The 19106-nt window shown below is 45.3% G+C and overlaps 7 non-coding genes across 7 annotated transcripts; all 7 read right to left on the bottom strand.

Annotated features, from left to right (window-relative positions):
• Window positions 1-1027: 1027 nt before the first annotated feature.
• Window positions 1028-1215, bottom strand: LOC130330309 (U2 spliceosomal RNA). Its single transcript, XR_008873493.1, has one exon. It is a non-coding gene; the product is annotated as a U2 spliceosomal RNA (small nuclear RNA).
• A 3641-nt stretch (window positions 1216-4856) lies between these two features.
• Window positions 4857-5047, bottom strand: LOC130330312 (U2 spliceosomal RNA). The gene has a single exon (XR_008873496.1). It is a non-coding gene; the product is annotated as a U2 spliceosomal RNA (small nuclear RNA).
• A 2106-nt stretch (window positions 5048-7153) lies between these two features.
• LOC130330311 (U2 spliceosomal RNA) lies at window positions 7154-7344 on the bottom strand. The gene has a single exon (XR_008873495.1). It is a non-coding gene; the product is annotated as a U2 spliceosomal RNA (small nuclear RNA).
• A 2084-nt stretch (window positions 7345-9428) lies between these two features.
• On the bottom strand, window positions 9429-9619 carry LOC130330310 (U2 spliceosomal RNA). The gene has a single exon (XR_008873494.1). It is a non-coding gene; the product is annotated as a U2 spliceosomal RNA (small nuclear RNA).
• Window positions 9620-11708: 2089 nt separating this feature from the next.
• Window positions 11709-11896, bottom strand: LOC130330308 (U2 spliceosomal RNA). Its single transcript, XR_008873492.1, has one exon. It is a non-coding gene; the product is annotated as a U2 spliceosomal RNA (small nuclear RNA).
• A 3644-nt stretch (window positions 11897-15540) lies between these two features.
• LOC130330307 (U2 spliceosomal RNA) lies at window positions 15541-15731 on the bottom strand. Its single transcript, XR_008873491.1, has one exon. It is a non-coding gene; the product is annotated as a U2 spliceosomal RNA (small nuclear RNA).
• A 2095-nt stretch (window positions 15732-17826) lies between these two features.
• LOC130330313 (U2 spliceosomal RNA) lies at window positions 17827-18012 on the bottom strand. The gene has a single exon (XR_008873497.1). It is a non-coding gene; the product is annotated as a U2 spliceosomal RNA (small nuclear RNA).
• Window positions 18013-19106: the final 1094 nt, after the last annotated feature.

Raw genomic sequence — 19106 nt, 5'->3', positions numbered from 1 at the left:
AATGCATACCCCATCAGTGCAGCAATGCTTATTCAATACCGCCAGCAGATGGAGACACTGGGGGATAATTTTCTAAGGATTTATACTGATTTTTCCTGTCTGAATTTGTCGCACAGAAAGTTGCAGGCCAAATATGTGTGACATTTCTGCGACTTTAGCTTCTAGAGCATTTTTACAACATTATACATAGGTGCTGAATACATAAAAAGCGACTGTTCAGCGACAGACAAGTCGCATCGGCTGAAAGTAGGCCAGAATGTCAGTCCATGTTGGAGCAGGTTTAGATACAGTCTAAAGTATAGATCTCAAAGTCTGTGCACAGAATTTAGCAAGGGCCTCGCACCTTCTGATGCATCAGGTAGGTGCACAATAGCATAGCCTAACCCTCTGTACTTTGGTCTATATTGATGCGGGACATAGACAGCCAGCTGATGACCAATCCATTAGTGCAATGGATGGCTGGAAGCATTTGTCTTTGCCTTTGCAATACCACAGAAGCAATGCATGGTCAATGTACAGCAATGACACACCTGTGTGAACAGCCAGGAGACCCCCCCCCCCCCCATGTTATGTTACATAGTTACATAGTTAGTACGGTCGAAAAAAGACATATGTCCATCAAGTTCAACCAGGGAATTAAGGGGTAGGGGTGTGGCGCGATATTGGGGAAGGGATGAGATTTTATATTTCTTCATAAGCATTAATCTTATTTTGTCAATTAGGAACATTCAGCACCCACCCGCTATCAAGGCAGCTGCCTATCATGTCATGCCCTACCTGCACAGGTGTGCTGGCTACTCAAATGATCCAATTAAGGAGGCCATTTAGTCAGCAGCAGCAGAAGTCCTGTGCCTGGACGCTCCAACAGCGGCCAGACACAAGCAGAAGCAGAAGCAGCAGAAGCAGCAGCAGCACCACCTTTTGTTTTTTGGCTGCAGCAGCAGCAAGGCCCACAGGGCTGGCTAGCTGGCTAGCCAGCAAGCAGGTAGCAATGAAAGTAGGAATCTTTCTTTTTAACCCTGTAAGGGGGTGGTGCACTGTACCCGAAGATACTGCCATATCGGGTCAATGCATAGGGCGACGGAAGCAAGCTTCGAAATCGGCCCCCGTTCTCAAAAATCCATTTAATATATGGTCCCCAGATAGGGGACGTATCAGATATTAAACTGATAAGAACAGATTTTTTAAGTTAGCCCTCAGAACTCACTCAGAGTTCCAAGATCTTATTTGGAACTCAATTTTGTGTTCATCATCAGGTAACATGTTTTTATTTCTTTTCTTAAACACTAATGAAACAAAATAGAACATTTAAAAACAAAATAAGAAACAACATAAAATAGCAAAACCAAACATTACTTTCTAATTAAGCAAAACCAAATTAGAAGGTCATCCCCTTCCTCCATGCAAACACCATTAGAAAGTCTATCAGTCCTCGACTGATATTGCCATTTGCTATATCTTTCTTAACTTGAGACGCTAACCAGCCTGGAATTTTATACGTTTCAACAAAACGGTTCATGTCTGCCTTGAAAGAAAAATAGACTTTATCCCGAGCTTCTTCCTCCCGGTTCTTCAAGCCTATCTTTAGATCCATCATATCTTTGTCAAACGTTTTTCTTTCTGCTTCCGACAAATTTTCCAACAAACCACCAAGCACACCAAAATACTGCACTGGCACATACACTTCCTCCTCTCTCTTCTTCTTCTGCTCTGTAGGTCTTCTAGTTGGAACCTGCTCCACTTCTGGTTCTTTCACTTCAGCTGGTTCCTCTCTGCTTCTTTTTACAGCTTCCTTTTTCTCTGAATTTTTCTCAGACTTTTTCTTAGGACACGAGCCAAGCAGATGGCCCTCCTCACCACACAGATGGCATTTCCTTTTCTTTTGACAATTTTCCACGTCGTGACCCTCCTCTTGACACTTGAAACACCACAAAAACGTGCAATCCTCCTTTCTGTGACCGTACTGTTTACATTTGCGGCAAAAATCTTGCATGCCAGAAAAATACAGATCCCCGTTCACAGAACCAATTTTAAACCGTCCTGGGGGGATCACTAACTTGCCATCTGCCATTTTAAATTTCACATGGAACCTCCACTTGGTGGTCCATAGTCCATATTGATTAAATACCTTGCCTTTAGGCAGAACACTGTCACAGAATCGAGACAAAAAGGTAACGATATCCTCCTCCGAAGTATATGGGCTATACATCCTTATAGTCACCAATCGTTCTCTACGTGGGAAATGTGGAACTATCTCCACCCCTTCCAAAACCGGACATACCTTCTTTTGCTGCAATATGTTCCAAAATGACTCATAGTCCTCTTCAGAAGCCAGCACCACGTCGTAGTATCCACTTCTGGGAAACTCAAGCATGGATAGGATTTGCTCCCTCTTGACTTCCAGCAACTTAAACAGCACTTCTTCCACGACAAAGACAAGGCCTCTTTCCTTCTTCCGGACATCGAGCAGGGAAATACGAACTCCATTCCGAAGTCTCGCAAAAGGCGGCACGCCTTCCGAAGAAAAACCGCAATCTTCCTCCATGTCCATGATGTCCAGACACCTCCCCCACCGAAGTAGGTAGGTGGGGATCGCCTCCCGTTGTCTGGGGACTAAGCCGGCTCCCTGATAGCAGCAGGGGGGTGAAGTCCCTCCGTTAAGAAGGACGATCCCCCCAGGCAAAGGAGCCGGGTACCCCAGACACCCTCTGGCCAGACCAAGTGAGCAGAACTACACTTGATCTTAGCCAAAAGGCCGAGAAGCGATAACCGTGAAAGGGGCGGGCCCAACAAGGTGCCCTTCATGGGCACTATCACTGCTTGCTGTCAGGGAGGCTGCCAGACAATTTTCCATGCACACTCTGGGCTGGGGGGCAGTCAACCACCAGTACACACAGCAGAACCTAAACCCATACCATTATTGCTAAGCAGCAAGACAGGGGCCCATTGCACTCCCACGGGGCCTTTTTAAATGCAATCCATAACCCGGATTTGCCAGGAACCCTTCTTACTCCTCCTACTTGCATGTGACACTGGGCTTAGGATCTGCATAGGAAACACACACACAAGCACACACCTACCTTTGTTGCCTGCAGATGCCTCCTTGGCTGTCCCCAAACGGTATCAAACCAACACCCACGGGAAGCTGTAAGCATAGAGGACATGCCTGCACCCCATTGGACTTACCTGTGTGGGTTAAACCCGGGTTATGTGACAACCTATGGCGGTGATGGTTCTGCTCAGGCAGAGCAGTGCTGATGCTCCTCATAAAGCTGTCGCTGCTGTGAAGGTTCTAGGTGACATCACAAATCCCTATGGTTACATACACAACAAAGCTGGGTTGTTGTTGTTTACACTCTGCAAGGCCTGTGGAAGTGAGTGACATCATAGCACTGTAGTTCTGAGGGTTCTAGATGGATGCAACAATCTCCTGTTGCTTCTATGAAGGCCATAATAGACGACATCACCAAACAGCTCCATAGTCACATACACAGCAAAGGAGAGATGTTGTTTACACCTAGTGATGTCAGTGGTATTGAGTGACATCACAGCACAGTGCTAAGGCTCCTGGGCCTGGACACAGCAGCGGCTGCAATATCTCAACGGAGAATACGTTTATATATATGTGTGTGTGTGCGCGTATATATATATATATATATATATATATATATATATATATATATTCTCCGCCGAAATCACTTTTAAACCCATTTCCACCTTTTTTTCCCTTCTCTTCCTCTTACTTTTTTTTCACGTTTTTTTACGTTTTTCTCCTTTTCGCCTCTTTTCTGGGCGTATTATTCTTCTTTTTCTTCTTTTTTTTCGTCTAATGCATACCCCATCAGTGCAGCAATGCTTATTCAATACCGCCAGCAGATGGAGACACTGGGGGATAATTTTCTAAGGATTTATACTGATTTTTCCTGTCTGAATTTGTCGCACAGAAAGTTGCAGGCCAAATATGTGTGACATTTCTGCGACTTTAGCTTCTAGAGCATTTTTACAACATTATACATAGGTGCTGAATACATAAAAAGCGACTGTTCAGCGACAGACAAGTCGCATCGGCTGAAAGTAGGCCAGAATGTCAGTCCATGTTGGAGCAGGTTTAGATACAGTCTAAAGTATAGATCTCAAAGTCTGTGCACAGAATTTAGCAAGGGCCTCGCACCTTCTGATGCATCAGGTAGGTGCACAATAGCATAGCCTAACCCTCTGTACTTTGGTCTATATTGATGCGGGACATAGACAGCCAGCTGATGACCAATCCATTAGTGCAATGGATGGCTGGAAGCATTTGTCTTTGCCTTTGCAATACCACAGAAGCAATGCATGGTCAATGTACAGCAATGACACACCTGTGTGAACAGCCAGGAGACCCCCCCCCCCCCCCATGTTATGTTACATAGTTACATAGTTAGTACGGTCGAAAAAAGACATATGTCCATCAAGTTCAACCAGGGAATTAAGGGGTAGGGGTGTGGCGCGATATTGGGGAAGGGATGAGATTTTATATTTCTTCATAAGCATTAATCTTATTTTGTCAATTAGGAACATTCAGCACCCACCCGCTATCAAGGCAGCTGCCTATCATGTCATGCCCTACCTGCACAGGTGTGCTGGCTACTCAAATGATCCAATTAAGGAGGCCATTTAGTCAGCAGCAGCAGAAGTCCTGTGCCTGGACGCTCCAACAGCGGCCAGACACAAGCAGAAGCAGAAGCAGCAGAAGCAGCAGCAGCACCACCTTTTGTTTTTTGGCTGCAGCAGCAGCAAGGCCCACAGGGCTGGCTAGCTGGCTAGCCAGCAAGCAGGTAGCAATGAAAGTAGGAATCTTTCTTTTTAACCCTGTAAGGGGGTGGTGCACTGTACCCGAAGATACTGCCATATCGGGTCAATGCATAGGGCGACGGAAGCAAGCTTCGAAATCGGCCCCCGTTCTCAAAAATCCATTTAATATATGGTCCCCAGATAGGGGACGTATCAGATATTAAACTGATAAGAACAGATACTACACTTGATCTTAGCCAAAAGGCCGAGAAGCGATAACCGTGAAAGGGGTGGGCCCAACAAGGTGCCCTTCATGGGCACTATCACTGCTTGCTGTCAGGGAGGCTGCCAGACAATTTTCCATGCACACTCTGGGCTGGGGGGCAGTCAACCACCAGTACACACAGCAGAACCTAAACCCATACCATTATTGCTAAGCAGCAAGACAGGGGCCCATTGCACTCCCACGGGGCCTTTTTAAATGCAATCCATAACCCGGATTTGCCAGGAACCCTTCTTACTCCTCCTACTTGCATGTGACACTGGGCTTAGGATCTGCATAGGAAACACACACACAAGCACACACCTACCTTTGTTGCCTGCAGATGCCTCCTTGGCTGTCCCCAAACGGTATCAAACCAACACCCACGGGAAGCTGTAAGCATAGAGGACATGCCTGCACCCCATTGGACTTACCTGTGTGGGTTAAACCCGGGTTATTTGACAACCTATGGCGGTGATGGTTCTGCTCAGGCAGAGCAGTGCTGATGCTCCTCATAAAGCTGTCGCTGCTGTGAAGGTTCTAGGTGACATCACAAATCCCTATGGTTACATACACAACAAAGCTGGGTTGTTGTTGTTTACACTCTGCAAGGCCTGTGGAAGTGAGTGACATCATAGCACTGTAGTTCTGAGGGTTCTAGATGGATGCAACAATCTCCTGTTGCTTCTATGAAGGCCATAATAGACGACATCACCAAACAGCTCCATAGTCACATACACAGCAAAGGAGAGATGTTGTTTACACCTAGTGATGTCAGTGGTATTGAGTGACATCACAGCACAGTGCTAAGGCTCCTGGGCCTGGACACAGCAGCGGCTGCAATATCTCAACGGAGAATACGTTTATATATATGTGTGTGTGTGCGCGTATATATATATATATATATATATATATATATATATATATATATATATATATATATATATTTCTCCGCCGAAATCACTTTTAAACCCATTTCCACCTTTTTTTCCCTTCTCTTCCTCTTACTTTTTTTTCACGTTTTTTTACGTTTTTCTCCTTTTCGCCTCTTTTCTGGGCGTATTATTCTTCTTTTTCTTCTTTTTTTTCGTCTAATGCATACCCCATCAGTGCAGCAATGCTTATTCAATACCGCCAGCAGATGGAGACACTGGGGGATAATTTTCTAAGGATTTATACTGATTTTTCCTGTCTGAATTTGTCGCACAGAAAGTTGCAGGCCAAATATGTGTGACATTTCTGCGACTTTAGCTTCTAGAGCATTTTTACAACATTATACATAGGTGCTGAATACATAAAAAGCGACTGTTCAGCGACAGACAAGTCGCATCGGCTGAAAGTAGGCCAGAATGTCAGTCCATGTTGGAGCAGGTTTAGATACAGTCTAAAGTATAGATCTCAAAGTCTGTGCACAGAATTTAGCAAGGGCCTCGCACCTTCTGATGCATCAAGTAGGTGCACAATAGCATAGCCTAACCCTCTGTACTTTGGTCTATATTGATGCGGGACATAGACAGCCAGCTGATGACCAATCCATTAGTGCAATGGATGGCTGGAAGCATTTGTCTTTGCCTTTGCAATACCACAGAAGCAATGCATGGTCAATGTACAGCAATGACACACCTGTGTGAACAGCCAGGAGACCCCCCCCCCCCCCCATGTTATGTTACATAGTTACATAGTTAGTACGGTCGAAAAAAGACATATGTCCATCAAGTTCAACCAGGGAATTAAGGGGTAGGGGTGTGGCGCGATATTGGGGAAGGGATGAGATTTTATATTTCTTCATAAGCATTAATCTTATTTTGTCAATTAGGAACATTCAGCACCCACCCGCTATCAAGGCAGCTGCCTATCATGTCATGCCCTACCTGCACAGGTGTGCTGGCTACTCAAATGATCCAATTAAGGAGGCCATTTAGTCAGCAGCAGCAGAAGTCCTGTGCCTGGACGCTCCAACAGCGGCCAGACACAAGCAGAAGCAGAAGCAGCAGAAGCAGCAGCAGCACCACCTTTTGTTTTTTGGCTGCAGCAGCAGCAAGGCCCACAGGGCTGGCTAGCTGGCTAGCCAGCAAGCAGGTAGCAATGAAAGTAGGAATCTTTCTTTTTAACCCTGTAAGGGGGTGGTGCACTGTACCCGAAGATACTGCCATATCGGGTCAATGCATAGGGCGACGGAAGCAAGCTTCGAAATCGGCCCCCGTTCTCAAAAATCCATTTAATATATGGTCCCCAGATAGGGGACGTATCAGATATTAAACTGATAAGAACAGATACTACACTTGATCTTAGCCAAAAGGCCGAGAAGCGATAACCGTGAAAGGGGCGGGCCCAACAAGGTGCCCTTCATGGGCACTATCACTGCTTGCTGTCAGGGAGGCTGCCAGACAATTTTCCATGCACACTCTGGGCTGGGGGGCAGTCAACCACCAGTACACACAGCAGAACCTAAACCCATACCATTATTGCTAAGCAGCAAGACAGGGGCCCATTGCACTCCCACGGGGCCTTTTTAAATGCAATCCATAACCCGGATTTGCCAGGAACCCTTCTTACTCCTCCTACTTGCATGTGACACTGGGCTTAGGATCTGCATAGGAAACACACACACAAGCACACACCTACCTTTGTTGCCTGCAGATGCCTCCTTGGCTGTCCCCAAACGGTATCAAACCAACACCCACGGGAAGCTGTAAGCATAGAGGACATGCCTGCACCCCATTGGACTTACCTGTGTGGGTTAAACCCGGGTTATTTGACAACCTATGGCGGTGATGGTTCTGCTCAGGCAGAGCAGTGCTGATGCTCCTCATAAAGCTGTCGCTGCTGTGAAGGTTCTAGGTGACATCACAAATCCCTATGGTTACATACACAACAAAGCTGGGTTGTTGTTGTTTACACTCTGCAAGGCCTGTGGAAGTGAGTGACATCATAGCACTGTAGTTCTGAGGGTTCTAGATGGATGCAACAATCTCCTGTTGCTTCTATGAAGGCCATAATAGACGACATCACCAAACAGCTCCATAGTCACATACACAGCAAAGGAGAGATGTTGTTTACACCTAGTGATGTCAGTGGTATTGAGTGACATCACAGCACAGTGCTAAGGCTCCTGGGCCTGGACACAGCAGCGGCTGCAATATCTCAACGGAGAATACGTTTATATATATGTGTGTGTGTGCGCGTATATATATATATATATATATATATATATATATATATATATATTTCTCCGCCGAAATCACTTTTAAACCCATTTCCACCTTTTTTTCCCTTCTCTTCCTCTTACTTTTTTTTCACGTTTTTTTACGTTTTTCTCCTTTTCGCCTCTTTTCTGGGCGTATTATTCTTCTTTTTCTTCTTTTTTTCGTCTAATGCATACCCCATCAGTGCAGCAATGCTTATTCAATACCGCCAGCAGATGGAGACACTGGGGGATAATTTTCTAAGGATTTATACTGATTTTTCCTGTCTGAATTTGTCGCACAGAAAGTTGCAGGCCAAATATGTGTGACATTTCTGCGACTTTAGCTTCTAGAGCATTTTTACAACATTATACATAGGTGCTGAATACATAAAAAGCGACTGTTCAGCGACAGACAAGTCGCATCGGCTGAAAGTAGGCCAGAATGTCAGTCCATGTTGGAGCAGGTTTAGATACAGTCTAAAGTATAGATCTCAAAGTCTGTGCACAGAATTTAGCAAGGGCCTCGCACCTTCTGATGCATCAGGTAGGTGCACAATAGCATAGCCTAACCCTCTGTACTTTGGTCTATATTGATGCGGGACATAGACAGCCAGCTGATGACCAATCCATTAGTGCAATGGATGGCTGGAAGCATTTGTCTTTGCCTTTGCAATACCACAGAAGCAATGCATGGTCAATGTACAGCAATGACACACCTGTGTGAACAGCCAGGAGACCCCCCCCCCATGTTATGTTACATAGTTACATAGTTAGTACGGTCGAAAAAAGACATATGTCCATCAAGTTCAACCAGGGAATTAAGGGGTAGGGGTGTGGCGCGATATTGGGGAAGGGATGAGATTTTATATTTCTTCATAAGCATTAATCTTATTTTGTCAATTAGGAACATTCAGCACCCACCCGCTATCAAGGCAGCTGCCTATCATGTCATGCCCTACCTGCACAGGTGTGCTGGCTACTCAAATGATCCAATTAAGGAGGCCATTTAGTCAGCAGCAGCAGAAGTCCTGTGCCTGGACGCTCCAACAGCGGCCAGACACAAGCAGAAGCAGAAGCAGCAGAAGCAGCAGCAGCACCACCTTTTGTTTTTTGGCTGCAGCAGCAGCAAGGCCCACAGGGCTGGCTAGCTGGCTAGCCAGCAAGCAGGTAGCAATGAAAGTAGGAATCTTTCTTTTTAACCCTGTAAGGGGGTGGTGCACTGTACCCGAAGATACTGCCATATCGGGTCAATGCATAGGGCGACGGAAGCAAGCTTCGAAATCGGCCCCCGTTCTCAAAAATCCATTTAATATATGGTCCCCAGATAGGGGACGTATCAGATATTAAACTGATAAGAACAGATACTACACTTGATCTTAGCCAAAAGGCCGAGAAGCGATAACCGTGAAAGGGGCGGGCCCAACAAGGTGCCCTTCATGGGCACTATCACTGCTTGCTCTCAGGGAGGCTGCCAGACAATTTTCCATGCACACTCTGGGCTGGGGGGCAGTCAACCACCAGTACACACAGCAGAACCTAAACCCATACCATTATTGCTAAGCAGCAAGACAGGGGCCCATTGCACTCCCACGGGGCCTTTTTAAATGCAATCCATAACCCGGATTTGCCAGGAACCCTTCTTACTCCTCCTACTTGCATGTGACACTGGGCTTAGGATCTGCATAGGAAACACACACACAAGCACACACCTACCTTTGTTGCCTGCAGATGCCTCCTTGGCTGTCCCCAAACGGTATCAAACCAACACCCACGGGAAGCTGTAAGCATAGAGGACATGCCTGCACCCCATTGGACTTACCTGTGTGGGTTAAACCCGGGTTATTTGACAACCTATGGCGGTGATGGTTCTGCTCAGGCAGAGCAGTGCTGATGCTCCTCATAAAGCTGTCGCTGCTGTGAAGGTTCTAGGTGACATCACAAATCCCTATGGTTACATACACAACAAAGCTGGGTTGTTGTTGTTTACACTCTGCAAGGCCTGTGGAAGTGAGTGACATCATAGCACTGTAGTTCTGAGGGTTCTAGATGGATGCAACAATCTCCTGTTGCTTCTATGAAGGCCATAATAGACGACATCACCAAACAGCTCCATAGTCACATACACAGCAAAGGAGAGATGTTGTTTACACCTAGTGATGTCAGTGGTATTGAGTGACATCACAGCACAGTGCTAAGGCTCCTGGGCCTGGACACAGCAGCGGCTGCAATATCTCAACGGAGAATACGTTTATATATATGTGTGTGTGTGCGCGTATATATATATATATATATATATATATATATATATATATATATATTTCTCCGCCGAAATCACTTTTAAACCCATTTCCACCTTTTTTTCCCTTCTCTTCCTCTTACTTTTTTTTCACGTTTTTTTACGTTTTTCTCCTTTTCGCCTCTTTTCTGGGCGTATTATTCTTCTTTTTCTTCTTTTTTTTCGTCTAATGCATACCCCATCAGTGCAGCAATGCTTATTCAATACCGCCAGCAGATGGAGACACTGGGGGATAATTTTCTAAGGATTTATACTGATTTTTCCTGTCTGAATTTGTCGCACAGAAAGTTGCAGGCCAAATATGTGTGACATTTCTGCGACTTTAGCTTCTAGAGCATTTTTACAACATTATACATAGGTGCTGAATACATAAAAAGCGACTGTTCAGCGACAGACAAGTCGCATCGGCTGAAAGTAGGCCAGAATGTCAGTCCATGTTGGAGCAGGTTTAGATACAGTCTAAAGTATAGATCTCAAAGTCTGTGCACAGAATTTAGCAAGGGCCTCGCACCTTCTGATGCATCAGGTAGGTGCACAATAGCATAGCCTAACCCTCTGTACTTTGGTCTATATTGATGCGGGACATAGACAGCCAGCTGATGACCAATCCATTAGTGCAATGGATGGCTGGAAGCATTTGTCTTTGCCTTTGCAATACCACAGAAGCAATGCATGGTCAATGTACAGCAATGACACACCTGTGTGAACAGCCAGGAGACCCCCCCCCCCCATGTTATGTTACATAGTTACATAGTTAGTACGGTCGAAAAAAGACATATGTCCATCAAGTTCAACCAGGGAATTAAGGGGTAGGGGTGTGGCGCGATATTGGGGAAGGGATGAGATTTTATATTTCTTCATAAGCATTAATCTTATTTTGTCAATTAGGAACATTCAGCACCCACCCGCTATCAAGGCAGCTGCCTATCATGTCATGCCCTACCTGCACAGGTGTGCTGGCTACTCAAATGATCCAATTAAGGAGGCCATTTAGTCAGCAGCAGCAGAAGTCCTGTGCCTGGACGCTCCAACAGCGGCCAGACACAAGCAGAAGCAGAAGCAGCAGAAGCAGCAGCAGCACCACCTTTTGTTTTTTGGCTGCAGCAGCAGCAAGGCCCACAGGGCTGGCTAGCTGGCTAGCCAGCAAGCAGGTAGCAATGAAAGTAGGAATCTTTCTTTTTAACCCTGTAAGGGGGTGGTGCACTGTACCCGAAGATACTGCCATATCGGGTCAATGCATAGGGCGACGGAAGCAAGCTTCGAAATCGGCCCCCGTTCTCAAAAATCCATTTAATATATGGTCCCCAGATAGGGGACGTATCAGATATTAAACTGATAAGAACAGATTTTTTAAGTTAGCCCTCAGAACTCACTCAGAGTTCCAAGATCTTATTTGGAACTCAATTTTGTGTTCATCATCAGGTAACATGTTTTTATTTCTTTTCTTAAACACTAATGAAACAAAATAGAACATTTAAAAACAAAATAAGAAACAACATAAAATAGCAAAACCAAACATTACTTTCTAATTAAGCAAAACCAAATTAGAAGGTCATCCCCTTCCTCCATGCAAACACCATTAGAAAGTCTATCAGTCCTCGACTGATATTGCCATTTGCTATATCTTTCTTAACTTGAGACGCTAACCAGCCTGGAATTTTATACGTTTCAACAAAACGGTTCATGTCTGCCTTGAAAGAAAAATAGACTTTATCCCGAGCTTCTTCCTCCCGGTTCTTCAAGCCTATCTTTAGATCCATCATATCTTTGTCAAACGTTTTTCTTTCTGCTTCCGACAAATTTTCCAACAAACCACCAAGCACACCAAAATACTGCACTGGCACATACACTTCCTCCTCTCTCTTCTTCTTCTGCTCTGTAGGTCTTCTAGTTGGAACCTGCTCCACTTCTGGTTCTTTCACTTCAGCTGGTTCCTCTCTGCTTCTTTTTACAGCTTCCTTTTTCTCTGAATTTTTCTCAGACTTTTTCTTAGGACACGAGCCAAGCAGATGGCCCTCCTCACCACACAGATGGCATTTCCTTTTCTTTTGACAATTTTCCACGTCGTGACCCTCCTCTTGACACTTGAAACACCACAAAAACGTGCAATCCTCCTTTCTGTGACCGTACTGTTTACATTTGCGGCAAAAATCTTGCATGCCAGAAAAATACAGATCCCCGTTCACAGAACCAATTTTAAACCGTCCTGGGGGGATCACTAACTTGCCATCTGCCATTTTAAATTTCACATGGAACCTCCACTTGGTGGTCCATAGTCCATATTGATTAAATACCTTGCCTTTAGGCAGAACACTGTCACAGAATCGAGACAAAAAGGTAACGATATCCTCCTCCGAAGTATATGGGCTATACATCCTTATAGTCACCAATCGTTCTCTACGTGGGAAATGTGGAACTATCTCCACCCCTTCCAAAACCGGACATACCTTCTTTTGCTGCAATATGTTCCAAAATGACTCATAGTCCTCTTCAGAAGCCAGCACCACGTCGTAGTATCCACTTCTGGGAAACTCAAGCATGGATAGGATTTGCTCCCTCTTGACTTCCAGCAACTTAAACAGCACTTCTTCCACGACAAAGACAAGGCCTCTTTCCTTCTTCCGGACATCGAGCAGGGAAATACGAACTCCATTCCGAAGTCTCGCAAAAGGCGGCACGCCTTCCGAAGAAAAACCGCAATCTTCCTCCATGTCCATGATGTCCAGACACCTCCCCCACCGAAGTAGGTAGGTGGGGATCGCCTCCCGTTGTCTGGGGACTAAGCCGGCTCCCTGATAGCAGCAGGGGGGTGAAGTCCCTCCGTTAAGAAGGACGATCCCCCCAGGCAAAGGAGCCGGGTACCCCAGACACCCTCTGGCCAGACCAAGTGAGCAGAACTACACTTGATCTTAGCCAAAAGGCCGAGAAGCGATAACCGTGAAAGGGGCGGGCCCAACAAGGTGCCCTTCATGGGCACTATCACTGCTTGCTGTCAGGGAGGCTGCCAGACAATTTTCCATGCACACTCTGGGCTGGGGGGCAGTCAACCACCAGTACACACAGCAGAACCTAAACCCATACCATTATTGCTAAGCAGCAAGACAGGGGCCCATTGCACTCCCACGGGGCCTTTTTAAATGCAATCCATAACCCGGATTTGCCAGGAACCCTTCTTACTCCTCCTACTTGCATGTGACACTGGGCTTAGGATCTGCATAGGAAACACACACACAAGCACACACCTACCTTTGTTGCCTGCAGATGCCTCCTTGGCTGTCCCCAAACGGTATCAAACCAACACCCACGGGAAGCTGTAAGCATAGAGGACATGCCTGCACCCCATTGGACTTACCTGTGTGGGTTAAACCCGGGTTATGTGACAACCTATGGCGGTGATGGTTCTGCTCAGGCAGAGCAGTGCTGATGCTCCTCATAAAGCTGTCGCTGCTGTGAAGGTTCTAGGTGACATCACAAATCCCTATGGTTACATACACAACAAAGCTGGGTTGTTGTTGTTTACACTCTGCAAGGCCTGTGGAAGTGAGTGACATCATAGCACTGTAGTTCTGAGGGTTCTAGATGGATGCAACAATCTCCTGTTGCTTCTATGAAGGCCATAATAGACGACATCACCAAACAGCTCCATAGTCACATACACAGCAAAGGAGAGATGTTGTTTACACCTAGTGATGTCAGTGGTATTGAGTGACATCACAGCACAGTGCTAAGGCTCCTGGGCCTGGACACAGCAGCGGCTGCAATATCTCAACGGAGAATACGTTTATATATATGTGTGTGTGTGCGCGTATATATATATATATATATATATATATATATATATATATATATATTTCTCCGCCGAAATCACTTTTAAACCCATTTCCACCTTTTTTTCCCTTCTCTTCCTCTTACTTTTTTTTCACGTTTTTTTACGTTTTTCTCCTTTTCGCCTCTTTTCTGGGCGTATTATTCTTCTTTTTCTTCTTTTTTTTCGTCTAATGCATACCCCATCAGTGCAGCAATGCTTATTCAATACCGCCAGCAGATGGAGACACTGGGGGATAATTTTCTAAGGATTTATACTGATTTTTCCTGTCTGAATTTGTCGCACAGAAAGTTGCAGGCCAAATATGTGTGACATTTCTGCGACTTTAGCTTCTAGAGCATTTTTACAACATTATACATAGGTGCTGAATACATAAAAAGCGACTGTTCAGCGACAGACAAGTCGCATCGGCTGAAAGTAGGCCAGAATGTCAGTCCATGTTGGAGCAGGTTTAGATACAGTCTAAAGTATAGATCTCAAAGTCTGTGCACAGAATTTAGCAAGGGCCTCGCACCTTCTGATGCATCAGGTAGGTGCACAATAGCATAGCCTAACCCTCTGTACTTTGGTCTATATTGATGCGGGACATAGACAGCCAGCTGATGACCAATCCATTAGTGCAATGGATGGCTGGAAGCATTTGTCTTTGCCTTTGCAATACCACAGAAGCAATGCATGGTCAATGTACAGCAATGACACACCTGTGTGAACAGCCAGGAGACCCCCCCCCCCCCCCATGTTATGTTACATAGTTACATAGTTAGTACGGTCGAAAAAAGACATATGTCCATCAAGTTCAACCAGGGAATTAAGGGGTAGGGGTGTGGCGCGATATTGGGGAAGGGATGAGATTTTATATTTCTTCATAAGCATTAATCTTATTTTGTCAATTAGGAACATTCAGCACCCACCCGCTATCAAGGCAGCTGCCTATCATGTCATGCCCTACCTGCACAGGTGTGCTGGCTACTCAAATGATCCAATTAAGGAGGCCATTTAGTCAGCAGCAGCAGAAGTCCTGTGCCTGGACGCTCCAACAGCGGCCAGACACAAGCAGAAGCAGAAGCAGCAGAAGCAGCAGCAGCACCACCTTTTGTTTTTTGGCTGCAGCAGCAGCAAGGCCCACAGGGCTGGCTAGCTGGCTAGCCAGCAAGCAGGTAGCAATGAAAGTAGGAATCTTTCTTTTTAACCCTGTAAGGGGGTGGTGCACTGTACCCGAAGATACTGCCATATCGGGTCAATGCATAGGGCGACGGAAGCAAGCTTCGAAATCGGCCCCCGTTCTCAAAAATCCATTTAATATATGGTCCCCAGATAGGGGACGTATCAGATATTAAACTGATAAGAACAGATACTACACTTGATCTTAGCCAAAAGGCCGAGAAGCGATAACCGTGAAAGGGGTGGGCCCAACAAGGTGCCCTTCATGGGCACTATCACTGCTTGCTGTCAGGGAGGCTGCCAGACAATTTTCCATGCACACTCTGGGCTGGGGGGCAGTCAACCACCAGTACACACAGCAGAACCTAAACCCATACCATTATTGCTAAGCAGCAAGACAGGGGCCCATTGCACTCCCACGGGGCCTTTTTAAATGCAATCCATAACCCGGATTTGCCAGGAACCCTTCTTACTCCTCCTACTTGCATGTGACACTGGGCTTAGGATCTGCATAGGAAACACACACACAAGCACACACCTACCTTTGTTGCCTGCAGATGCCTCCTTGGCTGTCCCCAAACGGTATCAAACCAACACCCACGGGAAGCTGTAAGCATAGAGGACATGCCTGCACCCCATTGGACTTACCTGTGTGGGTTAAACCCGGGTTATTTGACAACCTATGGCGGTGATGGTTCTGCTCAGGCAGAGCAGTGCTGATGCTCCTCATAAAGCTGTCGCTGCTGTGAAGGTTCTAGGTGACATCACAAATCCCTATGGTTACATACACAACAAAGCTGGGTTGTTGTTGTTTACACTCTGCAAGGCCTGTGGAAGTGAGTGACATCATAGCACTGTAGTTCTGAGGGTTCTAGATGGATGCAACAATCTCCTGTTGCTTCTATGAAGGCCATAATAGACGACATCACCAAACAGCTCCATAGTCACATACACAGCAAAGGAGAGATGTTGTTTACACCTAGTGATGTCAGTGGTATTGAGTGACATCACAGCACAGTGCTAAGGCTCCTGGGCCTGGACACAGCAGCGGCTGCAATATCTCAACGGAGAATACGTTTATATATATGTGTGTGTGTGCGCGTATATATATATATATATATATATATATATATATATATATATATATATTTCTCCGCCGAAATCACTTTTAAACCCATTTCCACCTTTTTTTCCCTTCTCTTCCTCTTACTTTTTTTTCACGTTTTTTTACGTTTTTCTCCTTTTCGCCTCTTTTCTGGGCGTATTATTCTTCTTTTTCTTCTTTTTTTTCGTCTAATGCATACCCCATCAGTGCAGCAATGCTTATTCAATACCGCCAGCAGATGGAGACACTGGGGGATAATTTTCTAAGGATTTATACTGATTTTTCCTGTCTGAATTTGTCGCACAGAAAGTTGCAGGCCAAATATGTGTGACATTTCTGCGACTTTAGCTTCTAGAGCATTTTTACAACATTATACATAGGTGCTGAATACATAAAAAGCGACTGTTCAGCGACAGACAAGTCGCATCGGCTGAAAGTAGGCCAGAATGTCAGTCCATGTTGGAGCAGGTTTAGATACAGTCTAAAGTATAGATCTCAAAGTCTGTGCACAGAATTTAGCAAGGGCCTCGCACCTTCTGATGCATCAGGTAGGTGCACAATAGCATAGCCTAACCCTCTGTACTTTGGTCTATATTGATGCGGGACATAGACAGCCAGCTGATGACCAATCCATTAGTGCAATGGATGGCTGGAAGCATTTGTCTTTGCCTTTGCAATACCACAGAAGCAATGCATGGTCAATGTACAGCAATGACACACCTGTGTGAACAGCCAGGAGACCCCCCCCCCCCCCCCATGTTATGTTACATAGTTACATAGTTAGTACGGTCGAAAAAAGACATATGTCCATCAAGTTCAACCAGGGAATTAAGGGGTAGGGGTGTGGCGCGATATTGGGGAAGGGATGAGATTTTATATTTCTTCATAAGCATTAATCTTATTTTGTCAATTAGGAACATTCAGCACCCACCCGCTATCAAGGCAGCTGCCTATCATGTCATGCCCTACCTGCACAGGTGTGCTGGCTACTCAAATGATCCAATTAAGGAGGCCATTTAGTCAGCAGCAGCAGAAGTCCTGTGCCTGGACGCTCCAACAGCGGCCAGACACAAGCAGAAGCAGAAGCAGCAGAAGCAGCAGCAGCACCACCTTTTGTTTTTTGGCTGCAGCAGCAGCAAGGCCCACAGGGCTGGCTAGCTGGCTAGCCAGCAAGCAGGTAGCAATGAAAGTAGGAATCTTTCTTTTTAACCCTGTAAGGGGGTGGTGCACTGTACCCGAAGATACTGCCATATCGGGTCAATGCATAGGGCGACGGAAGCAAGCTTCGAAATCGGCCCCCGTTCTCAAAAATCCATTTAATATATGGTCCCCAGATAGGGGACGTATCAGATATTAAACTGATAAGAACAGATAAGGTTTCAACAAAATTTTATTGAATAAATAAGAAACCATACAAAATTTAAAATGCAAAATAATAAAAGGTTCACAAAAGTTTTAAAATACAAATAATAAAACCAGTAATAAAAGGAGAAAAAATAAAAATGGCAGGATAAAACATTATACAAATGTCATAAAAACTGATTATACTGTTATTTCGTTCCATAGAGGCAGACACCACATGGATGCTGCCTCGCTGGCCCCCAACTGTTTCTTGTCTCTTAGGTAATAGATGTACATCTCACTCAGGGCCAGCTTTATACAGTTTTTAACATCAATAAAATCATGTTTAAAAAGTAAGATGTTCCTAACTTTCCAGATGGCATTTTTAAAACAATTAATAATCATCCAGCAGATCATCTGCTGTTTAAAATTGGGGCAGTTAAAAAGACCGTAAAAGACACATTCGTGATTAAAATCTTTTAGGCCGCAGGCCCACTTCAAAAGTGGGCCTACCTTCCTCCAAAGCTCCCGTGCAAAAGGGCAGTTCCAAAATATGTGCAGCACCGTTTCGTCCACTCCGCAGCCATCTCTCGGGCACTTGGCTCTCGCCACCAGTCCTCGCCTGTGCTGAAACTCACGAGTAGGGAGGCACTGGTGGACGATTGCCCAGGCAAGATCCCTGTGTACATTCGCCAGAAACTTCCCGTACACGTTCCGCCATACCTTTTTGGATCTTGCCTGTGTGAAATTGGACACTGCCAGGGTAACCTCACTCCGCCTGAGGACCTTTGATACCTTTCTCTGGTCCCCCAGTATGTCAGGCTCCAAATCTTGGAGACCTAGGAGCCTGACTGTCTTTTCCAACACCACATAATGTTTTGGGGGACACAGAAGCACCGGAGCGTTCAGAGGGATGCGCAACCATCTTTTAAAAACCATGCCCGCAGCGTACCTTAAAAAGCAGCTAAAAATGCCATCGGATTTAATAATTTTAAAACAGAAACAGAAATACTTTATGTAAAAGAAAGTAAAAAGGTTAGGAACATCTTTCCCGCCATTATCTTTACTTTTGTACATAAAATCACGCTTTAATTTCTCCATTTTTGAACCCCATAAAAAAGTAAAAACAATTCTAGTTACTTTTTTAATGTATAAAAT

The sequence above is a fragment of the Hyla sarda genome, unplaced genomic scaffold, assembly GCF_029499605.1.
Source record: "Hyla sarda isolate aHylSar1 unplaced genomic scaffold, aHylSar1.hap1 scaffold_3335, whole genome shotgun sequence".
Taxonomy (NCBI): Eukaryota; Metazoa; Chordata; class Amphibia; order Anura; family Hylidae; genus Hyla; species Hyla sarda.
The sequence above is the reverse complement of the archived record's forward strand: the minus strand, read 5'-3'. Positions and strand labels throughout refer to the sequence as shown.